This window comes from Rattus norvegicus, chromosome 3, assembly GCF_036323735.1.
Source record: "Rattus norvegicus strain BN/NHsdMcwi chromosome 3, GRCr8, whole genome shotgun sequence".
NCBI lineage: Eukaryota > Metazoa > Chordata > Mammalia > Rodentia > Muridae > Rattus > Rattus norvegicus.
The window spans coordinates 52850473-52873786 of NC_086021.1; the positions used below are offsets into that span (position 1 = coordinate 52850473).

Sequence of the window (23314 nt, forward strand, 5' to 3'; positions counted from 1 at the left end):
CAAACAAGCACTTCCAATAATTTTCTTCCCATGGGAAAAAAAACTCTGTCGTGCCCCTCAAATTGAGCAGCAAAATGTCCCTTACAAAATACCTTAAGGCTTCCATTTTTCCAGATTTAGCATGCATCTGAGACAAGAAAGCTTTCACAAGCCTCCTTGCCATGGACAAAACAGAGATGTGTTTTTGCTTAATTAAAATTCTTTTTTGGCAACAGATGTCCTTGCAAAAATAGCTCAGAGTGCGGTGAAGCATTTTTATGGGCTGGAGTTCAGCAACGAGAGGCCGTCATCTGCCTTCTCTGCTCAGAGAGCAACACAAGAGAACCAGGTGGCTGGTCACAGTTTGAAAAGTGAACAAATGTATTTATTCATTCTGAGCAATTTGCAACCTACTGGGAGAGCAGGAGCCCTCTCCCAGCCCCTTGCTTCTGAGAGCAGGGACTGGGAGAAAAGGGAACTGCTTAATTGCTTTGCACAGTTTTTCTCACTAAAGCAATTAGCACCTAGAGGAAAGTCCAGGAGGACACAGTCAGGCCTCAAACACATATGGTGGCCGGAAACTGGCTTGCCTACTGGCTCAGGCACACAGGTGATTCAGTCAGCAATGTGGTCTCTCTCAGGCAGTGCTGTGGAAATGCTCTCTTCCTACTTCTGACTTTCTCCTCCACTGAAAAGCCAGTGTGCAGAGTGAGCGGAAGCTTATCGGCCTCGGATGCTCCCAGGGAAAACTAGAAAAGACTATCCTCAGAGACTCCAGAGCTTAAACAACTTAGAGCTGCACTTTGGACTAAAATGGCTACTGAATAGCAGGTGAGAAAACAGATAAACCGACAACCGTCACTTGGTTGAGCCTCATATGAGCTAAGCCAGGCTCTATCAAGATGTGCTTTTCTCTGTGCAAGAGGGAAGGTGGGAAATGAGCCTAAATCTCTGCTCGCAGACTGAACGGGCTTTAGCCTTTTGACCCTCCTACCCTCAGAGTGCTAGGATATGAGCAAAGATCACCATGCCTAGCTGGGATATATACTTTGAAATATAAAAATGAGGACTGTTTGATGGGACACCTGACTTTTATGTACGGCAATATTCACCGAGAATATGAGTCAGTTCTCTGTCTCTCTACATCTTTCCCTAATGTGTTCTCTCTCTCTCTCTCTCTCTCTCTCTTTCTCTCTCTCTCTCTTGTATTTTTTTAACCTAGCTATAAGACAGGATTACAGAAAAGACATTCTACTTATTTTTGGCATACTGTCAATGGCTGAATCAGATAATCCACTAAAGCACAGCTCCTTAATTAACTCAGACAATCACAGAAAGCTCGTGGCACTAGATCTTTCCAGTAATCAAAGTCTTTTTCTTGAGACACAGAATCTCTGTAATATTTAGCCACTTCTGTTGGAAGGCTTTGTAAAAGGTATTTTTTAAATGTCCCTTTTGATCTGGACTAGTCACCCAAAGGTCACTTCATACATGGGCTACCTCTTCCTTTTGTGCAAAAAGAAAGCAGTAAGATACTTTACTGAGTACTTTAAATTGTCTGATTTCCTTGTGGGTGGGTGGATACTTTAACATGGTTTCATCCAAAAGCCTGGGAAGAAAGGAAGTACACCGTGATGTTATTTATACATTAGTTTGATCATTATTTGCTTGTTGATCATTGTTTGACCATCCAGGAGCAGGAGCTTTGCTTTAGTAGAGAGATACACAAAGTTCTGGACATCTGGCAGTTTGAGCTATGACAGAGCAGGTAGCGATTATAGCATTGAATTCCTCCTTCATCTACTCGCTCATACATTATGCAATATCATGTCATTTAGAGCTGAACCCTCCAGGAATGAGCCTTCATCAGCCAGGCGAAAGGGACTCCCTTTGATTTATGCACCCTGACAGGCAACTCCAGGGTTCAAGCTTGGGAACAGATCATCAAATAGGCTTCGTGAAGGGAAGCTTCCTGCTACACTGGGTCAGAAACACTTCTAACCTGATTCCACTTTGAGCTGAAGTCTATGTACTAGACTAACAACTTCTAAAATAAATTTCTAGCAACATTATTAAAAGTTTGCAGTGCTGTGTAGGAAGAGGATTCTGAAAAGGCTGGCTAGGATTAAAATAAAATTTTAATTTATTCAAGTATTGTAACTTCTGTTTTGGCTATTTGTGTCATTATCCTCTATACGCTTTCACTTGGAGATTATAAATGAACACATAAATGTCTATGCATAGACCACATCTTAAAGTGAGAAAGTCTGTACTCAGCCAGCAAGACTGGGCCAATTAGAAGGTCCTCAAATAGATCTGGAATAAGCAGAGGGTTGCTTTTTGTTAAGAGGAACCCCTTTAGGGGTAAGGTCTTGCATTCATCCACCTTGAAAGTGCCACGATATACTTTCTTTATGTTTCAAGGTGAACAGGTTGGGGTTCTTTCTGCCTACTGTATTCAACATGCAAGGGGAGTAACCTCGAAGGTATTCCTATCCTTTAGACAGTATTCTAGAACCCCAAACATAAAGAATGACATGTCTCAAATCCTTTCTGAACTATAAATTTAAACTAACATGCTCAAAGATGTACAGCATAAATGTGCGTGCTCAGAAATGTGTCTACCCTTAAAGGAATTGCCTATATGAACATGTGTGTGCTCCCTCAATAAAATTCCTAGGCTTCCTGTGTTTCAGGAGAGCATTACTTTGGAAACAATTCTGGCCCTCTCCTTACATGCTTGCTGTATGAAAAAGCCATTCTCCAAGTCATTCCTTGTCTATGGCTGTTCTGGCTTTGTATTCACCAACATGTAAAACCATTGAATTCAGTTATATAATTGAAGAAATAGGAACATTAAACAGAAAGGAAAAAGGCTCATAGAAAGAAAGAAAACAAATAATGACTTGTCCATCTTTGAAAGGTGGTTATTACCAAGGAGTCCTACATATATCTATCAAGGAGGTAGAAGTATATATTTATTTCTTTTGTAAACATCTGTACAGGGTCCACAACCCATGATAGATTGATAGATTGATGTGAGTGTGTGTGTGTGTGTGTGTGTGTGTGAATTATTATTGTTGTTACTTTACTTTATGATAATGGGGAATCCGTTCACATGTATATCCATTCACATTCTAAATAACATGTCCCTATAGCATATTTGAGGACTATATTGGCATTATTTCCCTCCTCCTTTTCTCCCACCAATTCTTCCTTTGTCTCTCCTTTTCCTTTTTTAACTTCATGGCCTCTTACTTTATGTTTATATTCCTGAGTGTATTTATTATTCATTCTCTATGTATATGTGTTTAGGGATGACTGTTTGGATTGGATAAACTATCAGAAGGCTCGTCCCTCTGAGAAGATTGCTTCTTCCTCTCTCAGAATGCTGGTATACAGGCTAATTTTATGTCAGTGTGACACACACTAGAGTCATCTGAAAGGAGGGAACCCCAATTTAAAACCTTCCTCCATAAGATTGTGCAAGCTAGCAACCAGTGCCCCTCTGTGTCCTCTGCATCAGCTCCTGCCTCTAGGTTCCTGCTCTGCTTCAGTTCCTGCCCTGACTTCCTTCACTGATGAACAGTAATATGGAAGTGTGAGCCAAATAAACTCCTTCCTCCATAGCTTTTCTTTTGGTCATGGTGTTTCATTGCAGCAATAGAAACCCTAAGTAAGACAGTCGATAATAGAGGAAACGTTCCCTACTCACAGAATAAGCTACTAAGACAGCATTTGCTAAACTATGCTATTCCAAAAGAAGTATATTAGGTACATCTTCTATTTAAATATGTTCAACTTACATTGGATTGATTGGAATGTAACTCCAGAGTAAATTGAGACAACCCATTGCCTGGAGATTCTGTAACTTTCAAAGAAACCAAGAATATCTATCAACCTAAATAAGTGTAAATACTTGACCAGTATTGACAAACAAAAGTTACTTCACAATTCATTGTGCTTAGCATAAAAGTTGGGTTCAGACAGATGTCTAGTCGGAGTATCTGTGTTCCATAGATGTGTCAGTCAGGCCAGGGCTCTTTGCTGAAACTCCTTCCATTTTCCTAGTCTTTATTTTCTTTTTTTCTTTTTTCTTTTTTCTTTTTTTTTTTTTTCCGGAGCTGGGGACCGAACCCAAGGCCTTGCGCAAGCGCTCTACCACTGAGCTAAATCCCCAACCCTAGTCTTTATTTTCTATTACTACTCAACCCATGGGTTGCAAATTCAAATGCTTCCCAAGACCTGCCATAGGAAATCCTGGCTTTACTGTAAGAGTTTCAATTAGTATGATATGACAAAAGTCATTGTCACTTCAAAGTGCTTTAATTGGGCAAGCAAGCTGACACATGAAGGCCTCTGCTGGACTGCAAGCCTACCTTCCTTTGGAAAATCCATATGCAGCATTCTCAGAAGTCCTCCTCGCCAGCTCCTTTCCATTTTGCTGCTTCCATTGTACTACCTCAGGGTGATGTGACTGTAGGCAGATGCTCTTTCTACCCAAAGTATATGAAAGTAGAAAAAAGACGGTATAATTTCCTCAGTGCATACAGCATACATGAACAGTAGTAGGACATTGAACCATATAAATACATACAATTAAAATGTGTTTAAATGTAACACTTAACTCACATTTACAATTGTATCCTAAGTGCTTAAGATACCAAATATTTGATTTCTAAATAAAAGATGAGATTTGCCCAAATAATTATACAGATCAAACTATCCATAAATATATTATTTGCTGCTAACTATAATCAACATTTTATGAAATTTCAAGTACATGTCATCATATAAACACATGTATATATTTACTAGTCTCTTGGCAAGTAATGTATGCTGACTAACATTAGAAAAAAAAGTTCTGTATGTTTACTTTTTAAAAGGAAGAATGAAGCAAGACAGAAGAAAAAGACGCGGTGATAAGAATGGAGAAGTTGCTTTAAGAGGGATGGGGTTTCTTTAATTAAAATTATTCAAGTGATCATCATCACATCTCATCTACCAGACAGAACCTATTAAGTGAAAGGCTCTGCACCAGAAGACTATGTGTTAAATGCAGTTGACATGATTTGGCCTGTGGTTTTTTGTTTTTTGTTTTTGTTTTTGTCAGGGGGGTTGTTTGTTTGTTTGTTTTAGAAGTATCATATAGCAATTCCACCTTAAAATTGAAAATTTTCACATTAAGTTTCTTATCTTCCATATTCTCTTCTAAAACAATGTGGGATCTCCAGTTATCTGTCAACATTGTCCTGCCACCAACATTTACATTATCTGAATGGTCTCCTTAGACAGGTGAGTTCAATTCCATCCAGGGTAGCAAGGAGAGATCCATGTGCTTTGATGCACACACAGCGGTATATGGAGTCTACTGAGAAATGCAGAGATGGAAAGTCTATAAGGGTTGGGCTGGGTCTCTAAGGACAGCAGGGCAAGAGGAGGACTTGCCTTTGCTTTTCAATAATAGTACATCAAAAATTAAAAACAACATATATGAATATATAAAATATTCAGAGCACTGGGAGATACTGTCTTCCATCTCAAGGGCAGCGATTATTACTAAGTGTAAAAGAAATCATTGAAAGAATCAATGCTTGTCTAAGTCTAGACCATATGGCCAGTCAAGGGGCTTCTGAGAAATTCTCTTAAGCTTACAGGGACTGTGGGTGGAATGAAACTTTGCAAACTTCTAAGATGCAAGGTTCTTTCTCCGTGTACTATGTGGTTTCTTTGTAATCCCAAAGAATTCATGGCTAAAGAATAGGCTAGAAATGTAGGGATTCTTTGAAAAATTAACTGCAGCTTTTCGTTGCTAAATATCCTTTGAAGAAAAACATGTGGCAAGAGAGAGGCTAGGTGTCCAGGAACACCATGTCTTATCTATTCCAATTCTGGCTTTATGAGATTTAAAAATATATCTTGGAACTTGCTATTAAGGTCAAGAGTAACTTGGAAGCAGACAATGAAATGCATTCTACACGTTCTTGGGCATACTTATTTAATTCCCATTCTCAACTATTTCAGTTAAATTACTTTAAAATGTCAAGGCTCTAAGAAGTGTAAACACATAGTTATGCCTAGAGATGAAGAAGTGTGAATACAAAAGAAGAGAATTTCCAAGGAAAATAGTTTTCCACTGTAGAGAATATTAACAAGGAAGACAAATAAATAATTGCTCAATAAAGAGAAGACCGAATTAAAAGGACATAATAAATCACATGAAGATATTTAAAAGGTTTCATTCAACAGAAAACTGTATACCAGTAGCTTAGTCCAACTCATAGCTATAATAAATTTTTAGCTATGTGGTATATTTTTCAAGACATAGAAAAGCCCCCAAATTATTTTTCTGAAAACCTTTAGTAGACTGTTTTACGCTATTAATATAGTTACACTGATCAGCTAAATTTAAAGTAATAATAACATGAGCTAGCCACAGCCAAAGAAATAACAAGAATACTACCCCCAACAAAAACCAACAAAAACCAACCAAACAAAAAAAACCACTAAATACTAGTTTTATAAGTTTTGCTTTCATTTCATTTGCTTTCCTTGGATGTGTTATACAATTCTCTCTCTCTCTCTCTCTCTCTCTCTCTCTCTCTCTCTCTCTCTCTCTCTTCCTCTCTCTCTCTTGCTCTCTCACTCTCTTGCTCTCTCCTCCCTCTCTGTCTCTCTTTCTCTTTCTTTTTTTCTTTTTATTTCCTTTTTCTTTTTCAGACAGAGTTTCTCCGTATTGTTATGACTGTCCTGGATGGTATACACTCTGTAGACCAGACTGGCAGACCTTAAACTCAGAGATCCCGAGTGCTGGGATCAAAGGTGTATATTACCACACCTGGCATCTCTTTCATTTCTAATGTGAGATTCAACTATGTGGTTTCTGTGGATATTTAGAACTCCAAATTGCATATATTTTTATACCTTTTCTGAAGGGAGCAATCTATTACTTGATACTAAAACTTTTACAAGATACTAGTTAGCAACTTCTAAGAGGAAAACATATCTTTTTTAGAGTATCTTTTTATTCAAAAAAAAGTAAGACTATGTAAGAAATAAAATCAAAATAGCTATGATCCACTGCCACTGTCTCCCTATGCCTTAAGTCTTCTTTTATTGTTGTTGTTTTGTTTTTGGTTTTCTTTATTTTTTTCTTTATTTTTATTGGATATTTTATGTATTTACATTTCAAATGTTATTTCCTTTCCTGGTTCTCCCCTACCAGCCCCTCTCCCCCTGCTTCTATGAGGATGCTCTCCCTTCCACCCAACCACTCCCACCTCACCACACTGGCATTACCTACACTGGGGAATCCAGCCTTCACAGCACCAAGGGCTTCTACTCCTATAGATGGTAGACAATGCCATCCTCTGCTACATATGTGGCTGGAGCCATGGGTCCCTCCATCTGTACTCTTTGGTTTGTAGTTCAGTCCAAACTCAATGGAAGTTGGGTTGGTTCTTCTTTGTATGGGGTTGTGAGCTCATTCTGCTCCTTCAGTCCTTTCTCTAACTCCTCCATTAGGGTCCCCCTGCTAAGTTCAATGGTTGGTTGCAAGCATCCTCCTTTGCATTTGTCAGGCTCTGGCAGAGCCTCTTAGGAGACATCCATATCTGACTCCTGTCAGCAAGCATCTATTGGCATCCACAATAGTGACTGGGTTTTGTGGCTGCCTATGAAATGGATCCCCAGGTGGGGCAGTCTCTGAATGGCCTTTCCTTCAGTCTCTGCTCCACTCTTTGTCCTCTAGACAGGAACAATTCTGGGTTAAATATTTGAGAAAGGTGGGTGACCCCATCCCCGACCTAACCTCTGGATATGGTCTGTACAGGAAAATACATCTTTAGGGAAAAAATAGAATATAGAAAAAATTCAGTTTCTTTTCTAAAACTTTTTTTGTTTGTTTCTTTCTTTTGTTTTGTTTTGTTTTGTTTTAGTTTACAAAGAATCAGAATTCTTTGTGGCAACTTTCAGACAATATTTGTTTTTGTTGCTTCTTTTTCTTTGTTCCAAGAAATGGAGTAAACCACCAACCAAAGAGCACACATGGGCTGGTTCTAGGCCCCTGCACATGTAGCAGATGTACAACTTGGTCTTGTCCCCCAACAAATGGAGTGGGTGCTTATCCTGACTCTAGGCTACCTGTGGATCCTGTTCCCTTAACTCGGCTGCCTTGTCTGGCTCAGTGGGAGAGGATGTGTCTAGTTCTACAGTGAATGAGTTGATGATATACCAGGGTGGGTTGCTACCCAGGGAAGGACTCCCCATTCTCAGAGTTCAAGAAGTGGATATTGGGGGCCTGTGAATGGGGGACTGGGAGAGCTGGGACTGTGATCAGGATATAAAGTGAATAAATAAATAAAATTTTAAACATGAAGTAGAGCTAGTCTGCCTGACTAGATAAAGGCTGTTGGTGTGTGAGTTAGGTATGTAAGCACAGCATAGAAGTGGCTCACTTCTGTGAGTTTGGATGCTTCTGGGCAAGAATAATGAAGTTTGCATGTCCTATAAATGTCGTGACCCATTCAGGAACTTCCAGCTGGAACACTAGGCTGGTAGGAAGAGGATAAGGAGGTGCTGAACATAGGAGAAAGCACAGTATTCCAATAGGAACTGCCTCCTGGTTAGGCATGCAGGTGTGGCACAATGTGATTAATGTGACATGTGCTTTGTCTTGCCTACATAAGCACAGTGTATCCTGAGTAGGTGAAATCAGCAAACTGGGGATTGTTTCGTGAGAAAAGTCAGAAAATCACAGAACTATAAAATGTTACAAGAGGAGTTGTCCACATCTTCATTCCTTCATTTCAATCAATATATGTGTGTGTGTGTGTGTGTGTGTGTGTGTGTGTGTGTGTGTGTGTGTGTGTGTTTGAAGGATAGAAGGAAGGGGAAGGGAGATGGGGGAGGAGAAAGAAAGAAAACCAAAGTTTTGAAAAGTAATACTTCTGGCTTAAGGTATAACTCAGTATTTCTCCAACATGCAGAAGGTCTAGCATTTGATTGCCCGGGTCCCATCAAAATTGTTTTTAAATCAGTTAAATACAATACTTCTACATATTTCACTACTTTGTCTCATTTAGCTAGGCATGTCCATATCCAGGTGTCTAGGGCATTTTACTATCAGGTATCATACAGTTACAAAGCTATATACCCTTCATGTCCTACTGTATCTTCTAAACTGCCTGTATGAAAGGTCCACACACCACACATTTACAGTAGAATATAATCATTTTACTTGTTTTCCAACTTTGTGCTTCTCATGGACAGAGTTTTTTTTTCCACATTGAATTCCTAGTACAAAACAAAAAGAACTACAAATGTTACACAGGTTCTAGTTGATTTAAGAAATATGCACCCTGAATGCTTTAGAACAGATATCCTCTCAGTGAAATATTCAGACCATAAGCATCTTCATCACCTGAGATCTTAAGTTGAAAAACTGTAGACGCTGCCTGTATCTACTGAACCCTAATCTATGTGCTAGGGGCAAAAGACATAATTACAGGAATAAGTATATAAATACAAGAGATATTTCTTTACTACATTTTATTCTTTTGTGGCTGTTGTTGCTCTGTTTTTGTTTGTTTGTTTCCTTGCTTGACTTTTCTTTCTTTTGTTTTTGTTTGTTTGCTTGCTTTCGAAACAGGGCGTCTCTGTGTAGCTCTGGTTATGACAGAACTCACTTTGTAGACCAGATTGGCCTTGATCTTAGAAAACCACCCACATGACTCTGCCTCCCAAGTGTTGAGAATATACATGTGAGTCACCCCACTTTACAGTTTATTCTGATTTTAAAAGTAGTATTTTATCTGACTTGGATAAATGGAAGACTAGAGCCTGCCTCCTCATGAGCCAGTGAAAAAGAAGACTCAGAATAAGAAAAAAGTTGACTTAACTTCAGGAAGAGAGAGAAAATGAGTTTTAACCACTCGCAAAGGTAGTGATGACAGAAATGTTTGAAGGGAAGGTCATCACACAGAAAGAAACCACACTGAGCAATTCGATGAAATAAACAATACTGGATGGCAAAAGTCTGACAGTTCAAGATACAAAATCAGTAATTTCAATGTCCAAATTTTATTTTTAAACAGATGATTCATTTTAAAGGTTAAGAAACTTCAGAGTTAAACTATACTGTAGGAAAAAATGGATGTAACAGATACCTAAAATATATTTCATTAAATATAAACAGAAAGCACATACTTCTCAGCAGCTCTTGAACATCATCTAAAATATAACATATCCAAACTTATAAAGCAAGTCCTAAGAAAGCAAAAGTCAAGATTATTTCTTTTATTAATTAATTAATCTAATTTTACATCGCGATCTCTACTCCCTTTCAAGGTCTCCCCTGTAAAGAGTACCTCCTCCTGTTTTACCTCTCCTTCTCCTCTGAGAGGATGCCCTGCCTCCCTAGTACCCCTCTACAGGACTAGGATCATGCTCTCCCACTGAGGCCAGACAAGTCAGCCCTGTTAGGGAACAGACCCAACAGATTAGGGACAATCCCCTCCAGTTGTTGTGGGACCCACATCTGCTACAAGTATGTTGGTGGCCTCAGTCCAGCTGGTGTATACTCTTTGGTTAGTGGCTCAGTCTCTAAGAGCTCAATGGTCAGGGTTAGCTGACTCTGTTGGTCTCCCTGTGGAGTTCATAACTATTTCTTGCATTTTACCAGATTATACTGGTATAAATCATAAAATGAATAGCATGAGAAACTACACAAAAACACGAAGATTGAGAATTATTCCTTTGGAAGACCACTGATTCATTGGAAACCCAGGAAGGAAACTTTCCACTTCCTAGAAGCAAATGAAAATAAAATTACAATTTACTTGAACCTTTGGGATGCAGTTAAATTGGCTCTCAGAGAAAAATTTACAACTGTAAGTACTTACAAATATAGATATCAGGGACTGGGAAGATGGCTCAGTGAATGAGTGTGCTTTCTACCGAGCTTAATAACCTGAGTTAGAGCCAAAAACCACATAATAGGAGGAGGAAACCAACTTCCATACATGTGACTTTTAGTATACACTGCCCCCCTCAAACACAAAAGAAAGGTAAAAATAGTTTTAAATGAAATATCAAAAAAAGCTAACAATGCAACTCAAAGTCTTAGAAAACTAGGAATAAGGCAAACTCAAAAATAGGTGACAAAAACTAGTAAAAATCATGGCAAAACTTAGTAAAATGGATAATTTTAAAACTTAATAAAAATCACTCAAAAATATTGATTCTTTGAAGTTAAAAAAGACCTTCCAGAATGTAATGCTAAGACCAGATATATCCATTGCTGAATTCCATTAAATCTTTAGGTGACCACTAACATTCCTCTATTGTTCCACCAGGTAAGAAGGGAGGGAAAACTACTATATTCCCTCCACTTAGCCAGAAGGACTCAGACACCAAAACTAAATAAAAATACAACCTCAGCAAACTATCGAGTAATGTTCATGATAAATATAGATATAAAAACTCGAAATAAAGTATGTATAAATTATATTAAAGAACACATTAAGAAAATCATATACCATGGTCAGCTTGGTTTCATTTCCAAAATGTGAGTTCTGTCCAATATACAAAATCAATAAATGTAACACAAGTCATGGAATTTAATGACATGGAATGAGAACCCAGAAATAAGCCTACAGAGCTACAGCTATCTAATTTTTAACAAAGGTATCAAAGGCGTTGGAAAAGAGACCGTTATGTCAACAAATTGTTGCAATATAACTGGGTCTCTCTCACTTGCACAAGAATCAATTCAAGATAGACCAAAACTTACATTTTGAAACCTCTAGTGGAAAATAAGTAAAATGAATCAACATACAGGCATAGGCAAGAGTTTAAAAAAAAAACAAATTGAATAGATAAAAAAAGAGTGCCAAGAATTGAAAAGTGGGATTATATGAAATAAAATTATTTTTTCTGTACAGCCAAGGAAACGATAACTAGAATGTATTTGCATCCTGAGAAATGAGGGAATATCTTTGCTAACAATAGATCAGACAGTATTAATATATAGCATACGTAAAACTCTCTGTAAGTTAAACATAAATAAATATTTCAAATAAAATCTAATGAACTAAATGATTTTCAAAAGAAAAAAAGAGAGAGGAAGGAAGGAAGGAAGGAGGGAAAAGAAAGGAAAAGAAAGAAAGGAACAAAGAAAGAAAGGGAGAGAAAGAAAGAAGGAAAGAAAAAGAGAAGGAGGGAGGGAGGGGGAGAGAGAGAAAGAGAGAGAAGGTTCTGTAAGTTAAACATAAACATTTCGGGGCTGGGGATTTAGCTCAGTGGTAGAGCGCTTGCCTAGGAAGCACAAGGCCCTGGGTTCGGTCCCCAGCTCCGAAAAAAAAAGAACCAAAAAATAAATAAATAAATAAACATTTCAAATAAAATATAATGAACTAAATGATTTTCAAAAGAAAGAAAGGAGAGAGAGAGAGAGAGAGAGAGAGAGAGAGAGAGAGAGAGAGAGAGAGAGAACTAGTCCTACTTAGCTCCGACAAACATTCTTGGCCACTAGCCTATAGCAGATGCCACATGTCCCAGCTCTCCTTGAGACCTAACATAGTTGCTGCATTCTTCTTCCTCCAAAACATGACAGAAAGACCCTCTCTCCTTCCTTGCTTCTCCCTTTACTTCCTCAGAACTGGAAGTCCATCCCCACCTAGCAACTGCCCCTCTCACCCCCAGCCGTCTTTACTGACAAGTGAAGAACCAATTGGGAAACAGGACATTTATATCAGAACCTCCCACTTACAATCAGGAAAGTGTGAAAACTGCTTTGAGTTTCTGTCTTACCCCAATTAGAATGACTATGAAAAAGAGAGCAAATGATAACAAATGCTAATGGAGATACGGGGAAAGTAACTCTTGTATGCTACTGATAGAAACATGCATATGTAGAGCGATTAAATCAGTCTGAAGGTTTTATAGCAAATTAAAAATAAGTGTACCATATGATTCAGTTGTACCCATTCCTATGTAAACACCTGAAGGTTTCTAAGTCAGCAGCCCAGGATAATTCTGTACTCATGCTTAATGCTGCTTTATTCACATTAGGTAAGAGATGGAATCATCATTTATGTCCTCCATCAGATGAATGAGTAAAGATAACATGGTATACAGTAAAATTTTATTCAGTCATAAAATAGTGAAATCATGACATTTGAAGGAAAATAGATGCAGTTAAAGATCATTATATTAAATACATAAAGCAGAGTCAACAAAAACTCCATATTTCCTCATGTACATCCACTTTGTTAGATTGAAATATGTGAGTGTAGGTAGAAAATAGAAAAAGGACCATGAAAAGAAATAAAGGGAAATATTGATCTCAGGGCAGGGAGGGTGAAGTAATAAAGAAAGATGTGGAATAAGGAATACTTTAGGGGAAGTAGAGGTCCTGAAAGAGAGGCAGGAAGTAAAGTATGGTGTAGAAGAAGACAGTTGAATAAGAGGAAGTAAAATGTCATATATGTATGAAATGCCACAGTGAAACATTTTATTCTATATACTGTCTTACAAAGTATAAAGTTTTTAAATTATCTTTAATCATTTTTTTTACAGTCCAGTCATTATCCCTCTCCAGATCTGCCCTCCAACAGTTCCTCACCTCATTCCTTTTCCCCCAGCTCAAAAAGAATGCCCCCACTCCCACTTTAGCAGGCCTCCCCACTCCCTGATGCCTCAAGTCTCTTGAGGGTTAGGTGCATCTTATCTCACTGAGGCCAAACCAGGCAGTCCTCTGCTGTATATGTGTTGAGGTCCTCATATCAGCAGCAGTATGCTGCCTGTTTGGTGGCTCAGTGTCTGAGAAATCTCTCTGGGGATCTAGGAAGACTGATCTTCCTACGGGAAGGCTCCCCTCCTCAACTTCTTCCAACCTTTCCTTACGTCAACCACAGGAGTCCCTGACTTCAGTCCATTGGATGAGTATAATTATCTTCCTCTGTCTCAGTCAGTTGTTTGTTGGGCAACTCTGACACAGCCATGCTAGGCTCCTGTCTATAAGCACACCATAGCATCAGTAATAGGGGCAGGCCTTGGAGCTTCCCCATGAGATGGACCTCAATTTATGCCAGTCACTGGGCATCCTTTAACTCCGTCTCTTCTCCACTTTTGTCCCTGCAGTTCTTTTAGACAGGAACAATTCTGGATCAGAGTTTTTGACTATGGGATGGCAACCACACCCCTCTACTTGATGCCCTGTCTTTCTACTGGAGGTGAAGACTACAAGTTTCCTCTCTCCACTGTTGGGAAGTTTTGTCTAAGGTACCCCTCCCTCTGAGTCCTGAGAGTCTCTTATCTCCAAGCTCTCTGGTATACTCTAGAGGGTTCCTCCACCTTCCGTCTCCAAATATTGCATGTTTCCATCCATTCTGCTGGCCCTCGGGGCTTCACATCTGTCACCCTCTCAATACCTGATCCTGTTCCCCCTTTTCCCTGACACTCCCCTCTCCCATCCAGGTCTGTCCCTACCTCTGCCCCTGATGATTAGTTTCTTCTCCCTCCCAAGTGAGATTGAAGCATACTGATTTGGGCCCTTTCAGCTTATTAACCTTCTTGAATTCTGTAGATGGCATCATGTGTATTCTACACTTTTGGCTAATAACCACTTATTAGTGAGTACCTACCATGCATATCCTTTTGGGTCTGAGTTACCTCAGTAAGAATGATATTTTCTAGTTCTATCAGTTTACCTGTAAAACTCATGATGTCCTTGTTCTTAATAGCTAAATAGTTTTCAATTTAAGACATAAGAGGAATGATTAGAATCTCCTGTTGTAGAAATAGTAAATAATTTTCATTGTTTATGGTTTTTATAGGCAACCTTAAAAGTTAGCACTTGTGACTTGTGTTGCACTGTGTGAAAAGCCTGCAAGCAGACAGGTATATGTATAATGTCACACTAATACTATACTGTCACAATATAATACTATAATGTCACAATGAATTGAAGAATGAAAATTAAATGTTCTCTTTACCTCTTCAAACAAGCCCCACCTCTTATCCTCCAAAATAATAACTATTCAGGGCTCAGTATATGGTTTGAAACAGCCTATGTGCTTTTGTGAGTATGCATTTACTTACACAGGAGCTTTACAAACTAAAAAGACATTATCCTATATGTAGAGTTTTATGACTATCTTTTGGGCCTTCTTTTTACGTGTCACATGTTGTGTTTTCATGTCAACACACATAGTCGTTGTACCTAGTTGCTTGAAAGCACACATTGTGTTCATTCCTATTAGCAGACATACCCTAATTTATTTCAACAACTACTATTGATTCACAGTTATGATATTAGTCTCTTCTAACAGATAATGTTTCAACCGTGTGTGGGTGTATGTGCGCATGCGGGCAGGCGTGTGTGTATAAGTCTATTATTTCCAAACAACCGATCTTTTGGAAGTAGTGGGAAGCAAGTCCATGTGCATTTTTGACTGTGCCCACATTCATCCTTAAGCTTTATTCTTTTCAACTCTGCTTGACCACATTTCTGCTCATTCACTTCTGATCTGAGAGACAGGCTGGCAGAGATAGCTATTCTCCAGAGGATTCAAAGGCCTAAATAGCTAAATGCCAGGGGCACAATCATTGACATTGACTCTTTTTGGACTGAAATGCTGTGGTATTGGGCTTTGCGTCATGGGGATGTATACCAGATCTTCTATTTGTTCTTTTCCAGTACATCCTCAATGCTTCACCTCCTGCTATAAATTCTAGGGGATCCCAATGTGTGAATGCTTACTTCTACCCATTCAAAAAGCAATCCCTTACTGTGTACAAACTTTTTCCACTATACTAATTTAACTCCGGTGAAAATAGAAAAGGTGTGAATCTGAACTTACACTTTGAGTATTTAAATGCACTATTTGGAATGTAAGAGTCTCTGTAGATGTCCCCACAGAATGTGAAAGGTCCCATGCATACATATTAGACAGTCCTAGATTAAGTGTCCTCCCTCTTGGTAGTAGTACCAAGTGAGAAGATTGTGACCCATTGGAAGCTTTCTTTCCTTACCCCTAAAGACCTATCTCTAATCAAGTATCTAGAAATCCATCCTCTTCTCTTTTTTTTAACTTGAGTATTTCTTATTTACATTTCGAGTGTTATTCCTTTCCCGGTTTCTGGGCCAACATCCCACTAACCCCTCCCCCTCCCCTTCTTTATGGGTGTTCCCCTCCCCATCCTCCCTCCATTGCCACCCTCCCCCCAACAATCACGTTCACTGGGATTCAGTCCTAGCAGGATCAAGGGTTTCCCCTTCCACTGATGATCTTATTAGGATATTCACTGCTACCTATGAGGTCAGAGTCCAGGGTCAGTCCATGTATAGTCTTTACGTAGTGGCTTAGTCCCTGGAAGCTCTGGTTGGTTGGCATTGTTGTTCATATGGGGTCTCAAGCCCCTTCAAGCTCTTCCAGTTCTTTCTCTGATTCCTTCAATGGGGTCCCGTTCTCAGTTCAGTAGTTTGCTGCTGGCATTCACCTCTGTATTTGCTGTATTCTGGCTGTGTGTCTCAGGAGAGATCTACATCCGGTTCCTGTCGACCTGCACTTCTTTGCTTCATCCATATTGTCTAATTGGGTGGCTGTATATGTATGGGCCACATGTCTAGCAGGCTCTGAATGGGTGTTCCTTCTGTCTCTGTTTTAATCTTTGCCTCTCTATTCCCTGCCAAGGGTATTCTTGTTCCCCTTTTAAAGAAGGAGTGAAGCATTCACATTTTGGTCATCCCTCTTGAGTTTCATGTGTTCTGTGCATCTAGGGTAATTCAAGCATTTGGGCTAATAGCCACTTATCAATGAGTGCATACCATGTGTGTTTTTCTGTGATTGGGTTACCTCACTCAGGATGATATTTTCCAGTTCCAACCATTTGCCTATAAATTTCATAAAGGCATTGTTTTTGATAGCTGAGTAATATTCCATTATGTAGATGTACCACATTTTCTGTATCCATTCCTCTGTTGAAGGGTATCTGGGTTCTTTCCAGTCTGGCTATTATAAATAAGGCTGCTGTGAACATAGTGGAGCATGTGTCTTTTTTATATGTTGGGGCATCTTTTGGGTATATGCCCAAGAGAGGAATAGCTGGGTCCTCAGGTAGTTCAATGTCCAGTTTTCTGAGGAACCTCCAGACTGATTTCCAGAATGGTTTTACCAGTCTGCAATCCCACCAACAATGGAGGAGTGTTCCTCTTTCTCCACATCCTCGCCAGCATTTGCTGTCACCTGAGTTTTTGATCTTAGCCATTCTCACTGGTGTGAGGTGAAATCTCAGGGTTGTTTTGATTTGCATTTCCCTTATGACTAAAGATGTTGAACATTTCTTTAGGTGTTTCTCAGCCATTTGGCATTCCTCAGCTGTGAATTCTTTGTTTAGCTCTGAACCCCATTTTTTAATAGGGTTATTTGTCTCCCTACGGTCTAACTTCTTGAGTTCTTTGTATATTTTGGATATAAGGCCTCTATCTGTTGTAGGATTGGTAAAGATCTTTCCCCAATCTGTTGGTTGTCGTTTTGTCCTAACCACAGTGTCCTTTGCCTTACAGAAGCTTTGCAGTTTTATGAGATCCCATTTGTCGATTCTTGATCTTAGAGCATAAGCCATTGATATTTTTTTCAGGAAATTTTTTCCAGTGCCCATGTGTTCGAGATGCTGCCCTAGTTTTTCTTCTATTATTTTGAGTGTATCTGGTTTGATGTGGAAGTCCTTGATGCACTTAGACTTAAGCTTTGTACAGGGTGATAAGCATGGATCGATTTGCATTCTTCTACATATTGACCTCCAGTTGAACCAGCACCATTTGCTGAAAATGCTATCTTTTTTCCATTGGATGGTTTTGGCTCCTTTGTCAAAAATCAAGTGCCCATAGGTGTGTGGGTTCATTTCTGGGTCTTCAGTTCCGTTCCATTGGTCTATCTGTCTGTCTCTGTACCAAAACCATGCAGTTTTTATCACTATTGCTCTGTAATACTGCTTGAGTTCAGGGATAGTGATTCCCCCTGAAGTCCTTTTATTGCTGAGGATAGTTTTAGCTATCCTGGGTTTTTTGTTATTCCAGATGAATTTGCAAATTGTTCTGTCTAACTCTTTGAAGAATTGGATTGGTATTTTGATGAGGATTGCATTGAATCTGTAGATCACTTTTGGTAAAAGGGCCATTTGTACTATATTAATCCTGCCAATCCATGAGCATGGGAGATCTTTCCATCTTCTGAGGTCTTCTTCAATTTCCTTCTTCAGTGTCTTGAAGTTCTTATTGTACAGATCTTTTACTTGCTTGGTTAAAGTAACACCGAGGTACTTTATATTATTTGGGTCTATTATGAAGGGTGTCATTTCCCTAATTTCTTTCTCAGCTTGTTTCTCTTTTGTATAGAGGAAGGCTACTGATTTATTTGAGTTAATTTTATACCCAGACGCTTTGCTGAAGTTGTTTATCACCTTTAGTAGTTCTCTGGTGGAACTTTTGAAATCCAGCCTCTTCTAATAGAATGGTTGACAGTCAGAAGCAACAATATATAGATATAGATATACATATACATATAGATATAGATATACATATACATATACATATAGATGATATAGATATAGATATAGATATAGATATAGATAATATTATGTTATATATACAGAGATCTATTATAGCAAGTTATATATTACAGATTTAGTAACTGTATTAATTACAGGTTTACTAATTATATGAAAATCTAGATGAATTATAACAATGAGTTATTTAATTATAAAGTCTGAAAATTTCTAGGACCTACTATCTTTGGGTTGAAGAATCTGGGGTGCTGCTCATAAATTTACAGCCTGAAAGCTAGCAGATTCAAGACATAAGAGCCAACTTACTTTCAATTCATGTCTAAAGACAGGAAGAATCTGAAGCAGCAGATCAAGGCTCTAAGACCAAGAACTTCTCTCTACATCATGAATGTCCTATTTTTTGACATACTATGATCATCAACTTATTGGATGAAGACCACACCTATTAGGGAAGTTATAATTTATCCAATCTGCTGTCTCAAAGTTTTTGTCATCAAAACACTATCACATACATATGCACAATACTACTCATTTTAAAAAATCTGAGCACCTTGTATCTGGGTCAACTTAATCCATAAGTCAACCATCACAGGAACTATCAGCTTTGCTTCATCGATGACTATTTCACAGATTTAACACTTACAACACTGACTGGTCACTGGTCTAACTATAGAGTGAATAATGTGGTTGACCAAGAGACTTCCTCTCACCATAAATATAACCTGAATATACAAAGAAGTAATTAATTGCTCAGAACATGTTGATATCAGCACACAGATTGGCATTTCCAAAATTTGGAATAAAACAGTGTGGTTCATAGATGGATGGATAGATAGATAGATAGATAGATAGATAGATAGATAGATAGATAGATTGGATTAGATATACAGATATATATAGATGATATACAGATATATAGATATGTACCTGAGGCCAAAAAGAGGCCTCAGAATCAACTTGGATCAACCCACTCTGTCTTCACATAAAGATACACAATGATACACAGTGACCATGCCACAAATGTCTAAACAGAAGAAGTTTAAGCCACACAGTTGCTAAGAAGCATACTTTTTCTTGGTCCTGCTTTATCCTGCAAAATGCCAATTACCACTCAATCAGACATAGGTTTTCTTTTACTTTTCTTATTTATGGAAAAATTGCACATAAGGGTGAACCCAACCATTCTAAGCTCACAATATAGTTCCTCCATTAGGCTTCTCATTCATACACCTTTCACATCCATTTTAAAATGTGCCTCAAGGCCAAGATAGAGGCAAGCATAGCAACTATGACAATACAAGACAGCTCTAAAGGACAGGCAAGACCATTTACTAATGTGTCACTGTTCTTTCCTTAGGTATAGTACATAAAAGAAAAATACTACAAGGTTAAAGTGTTTCCAAGGACAACATGTTAAGGAATGAATCCCATCATCCATTACGATTAAGAATGCATGCGTGCATACGTATTAAAGCCATTGATGATGTATGACAGCAACCCATTGGAATGAAGTCACCATGTTGCTAATTGGACTGCCTCTTCTCTGATCAGCATGTAAGAGACCTCTTCCAAGCGTCCCAGACTCTCATGGACCTGCCAGTAAATCTGTCTTCCTTCAGTCAATCTCAGCCCACTTCCTTGTCTGCACAGCTGCTTGTGAGGATTGAAAACTGCTTTCTTATCTTAAAATTAAAATGTTAAATGGGTTGACAGGTTGCACTGATCTAATTTAATTAAACATACGAAAACAAAAGAACTGTTTATTTATGAAACTGTCATAAGCCATGAAATAAAGTATTTAATCACATTCTTTGGTACCTAACCGTCTACTGCAGAGGAAGACTTGAAGTGAGGGAAGAAGATAAAGGAGTACACCTCAAAGCATACTCGAAGTTGAAACTTGATCTCCTTGTTCATGTTTTATTGGACCCTAAATTTGAAATTAAAATGAAAATCTCATTCGGTTCATTGTTTTGATGTTTGTAAAACCCTTAAATTAACAAATCAACCCTCAGTTTTCTGCTTTTACTACTTTGCTGAGCATTAATTCCTACATTAAGCTGAATGACTATTTTGGCCACCAGAATGAAGAGCAGGTGACCGTCTGTCCTGATAGTCTCTAATGCACAAGGTTCTTTTTCAATAACACATGCTTCTGCAAGGTAGCAATCAAGATCTTGCATTTAGAAATTATAAATTTATGGAAGTTGTTATTACTAAAAGTAATGAAATAATTAAGTAAACCTTAAATTTAACATATCCACGATAAAACTATAGATATTTGTAATTATATATAATTTTTAATAGCATTTAAAATAGTATAAATAGCTATTTATCTATTTTTATGCTTATGTATATCCACATACATATGTATGCATATGCTAACATGAATGTATTTATGACTGTACTTGATGTATATACATTCCCAAACATTTAGGCATAAGTGAATAGTAAAAATTTAAGCCAACATAAAAATGTTCGTTTTTTTTTTATCCTTGGGAAATCAATGTTGAGGTGTAATTTTAAAAAAAGAACTCTATTTTACATATCTCTGTACATAAAGCAATAAAAATACAATCTTAGAATTTGTATTTTTTCTTTTTTAAAGTTTCATACAAGTATTATAAATGATTCTATAGATATTCACAATGTATCTTTGTCATATCTGGCCCCCTCTCCAACTCTTGTACTCCCTCATAGGTCACCCATATCCCTTTCATCTTCATGTCTTTAAAAAACAGAGTCCAATCAGTACTGCCCATATGCACTTGTGCATAGGAACATCCACATGGCCATGGCTGGCCTGGTAATGACCATCCCCTCCCTCAGGATGGAAAAAGAATGCTACCTGTCCTAGCAGCTATGAATGCTACTGGCTCCTCAGCACCCTTTTAACTCTATAATCCGTGGAAGCCTTCGGTAGAGAAGCACTGCTGTAATGAGCTCATGTGTATAACCGGCATGCCATATCCAAATCCCAGGTTTCGCAGCACTCTTCCTTATTGCCTGACTCATATTCTTTCTACCATTCTATCATGTTTTCCTCTCTCCCCTCCTTCCCTTCCAATTCCACTGCCCCCCCCACAAATCTCTCACTCTGTGTGTGTGTGTGTGTTTCTGTGTTATAGAAGGTCCATCTATGTGTTAACACTACCAGCCACTTATTCTTCTTCGAAGGTGGTCAAGAAGGATCTCACCTCTTTAGTTAAAGAGGGAATGATAATTCATTTTTCCAGTTATATTTCTTCAAGTCTACAGTCCAGCATGCAGAATGGTGTGGCAGGAGACTGCTATGAATTAGAGGCTAGCTTACTGTACTAAGATACCCTATTACAGCTCCATTCTTAAGAAATTCCAATATATATTTATTTAATACTTACTAAACACCAACTACTACCCAGATTCTAAGGCCTCAATGTGAAAAGCACATTTGTAGACTGAAAACTGTTGAAGTTTAATAAAAATGGTTATCTGGTAAGAATCCAGAGAGAAGAAGAGGGGAAAGATAGCACTCACTGGGAAAAACAGAGTCTGGACTGGTGTTTCAGATAGAAAAGAAGTTTAAAATAGAAAAGAGCCATGTGAAATAGAGACATTTCATTCCAGCCTACACAAAGTGTACATTCATACAGGATGTAAGGATCCTCGGCATGAAAAATAGCCAAATATATGCAGCTGTGGACTCAATTGGGATGACCCTAGCCAAAAAGCCTAGCAATGGGGAGAAAGAACCTGAAGAGACACCCTCCAGTAGATAGATAGCGCCCCAAGTGGAAGAATAGGGTTACCAACCCACCATCAAACTCTCCAACCCAGAATTGTTCCTATCTAAAAGAATATCAGGGACAACAATGGAGCAGAGACTGAAGGAAAGGCTGTCCAGCAACCAGCCCAACTTGGGATCCATCTCATGGGGTGGAGGGAACACCAAAGTCTGACATTATTACTGATGCTATGATATGCTTACAAACAGGAGGCTGGCATGGCTGTCCTCTGAGAGGCCCTACCAGAAGCTAACTGAGACAGATGCAGATATTTACAGTCAACCATCAGACTGAAGTTGGGGACACTAATGGAAGATTAAGGGAAGGATTGAAGGAGCTGAAGGGGATGGAAACCCCATAGAAAGACTTTCTAAACTAACCCAGAACTCCCACAGAATGAGCATTCAACCAAAAAGAATACCTGGGCTGCTCTGAGGCTCCAGGTACATCTGTAGCAGAGGACTGCCTTTTCTGGCCTCAGTATGAAAGGATGTTCCTATTCCTGCAGATATTTGATGCCCCAGGGAAGAGGAGGAGTGCTGGGGGGGGGGGTTGGGGAGTACCCTCTCAGGCAAAGGAGAGTGGGAATGGGATGAAGAACTCTGGGAGGGGACACCGGGAAAAGAGGGCAATGTTTGGAATGTAAATAAATAAAATAATAAATTTTAACAAATTTTTTAAAATTAGGAAAAAGATTTCAAGATCCACCTATAAACGTCATGCCAAGTCATGCATAGAAACTTAAGCATTAGTCTGAAGGCAATTGTCAAATTAAATAATAATAGTAGTGAATAAGGAAAACAGGAAAAGGAGGAATGAGAAATTATGTTAAATAAGACAAAAGTAAGTTGTAGACAGAAGTTTGACTTTTAAGTGTCTTATGAAAATTAGAATGACTACTCAGAAGGAGTGTTACCTCCTACATTCTGTTTTCCCAAAGAGAAATTCTTCACTTCCTTTTTTCGACTTAGCCTGTCCAGGTAACCCCAGCCATGCGATTG

At 38.6% G+C, this 23314-nt stretch overlaps 1 long non-coding RNA gene across 1 annotated transcript; it reads left to right on the top strand.

Annotated features, from left to right (window-relative positions):
* Positions 1 to 424: 424 nt before the first annotated feature.
* Positions 425 to 21130, top strand: LOC134486359 (uncharacterized). Its single transcript, XR_010065183.1, has 3 exons — positions 425 to 810; positions 14122 to 14262; positions 19907 to 21130. It is a non-coding gene; the product is annotated as an uncharacterized LOC134486359 (long non-coding RNA).
* The last annotated feature ends 2184 nt before the right edge of the window (positions 21131 to 23314 follow it).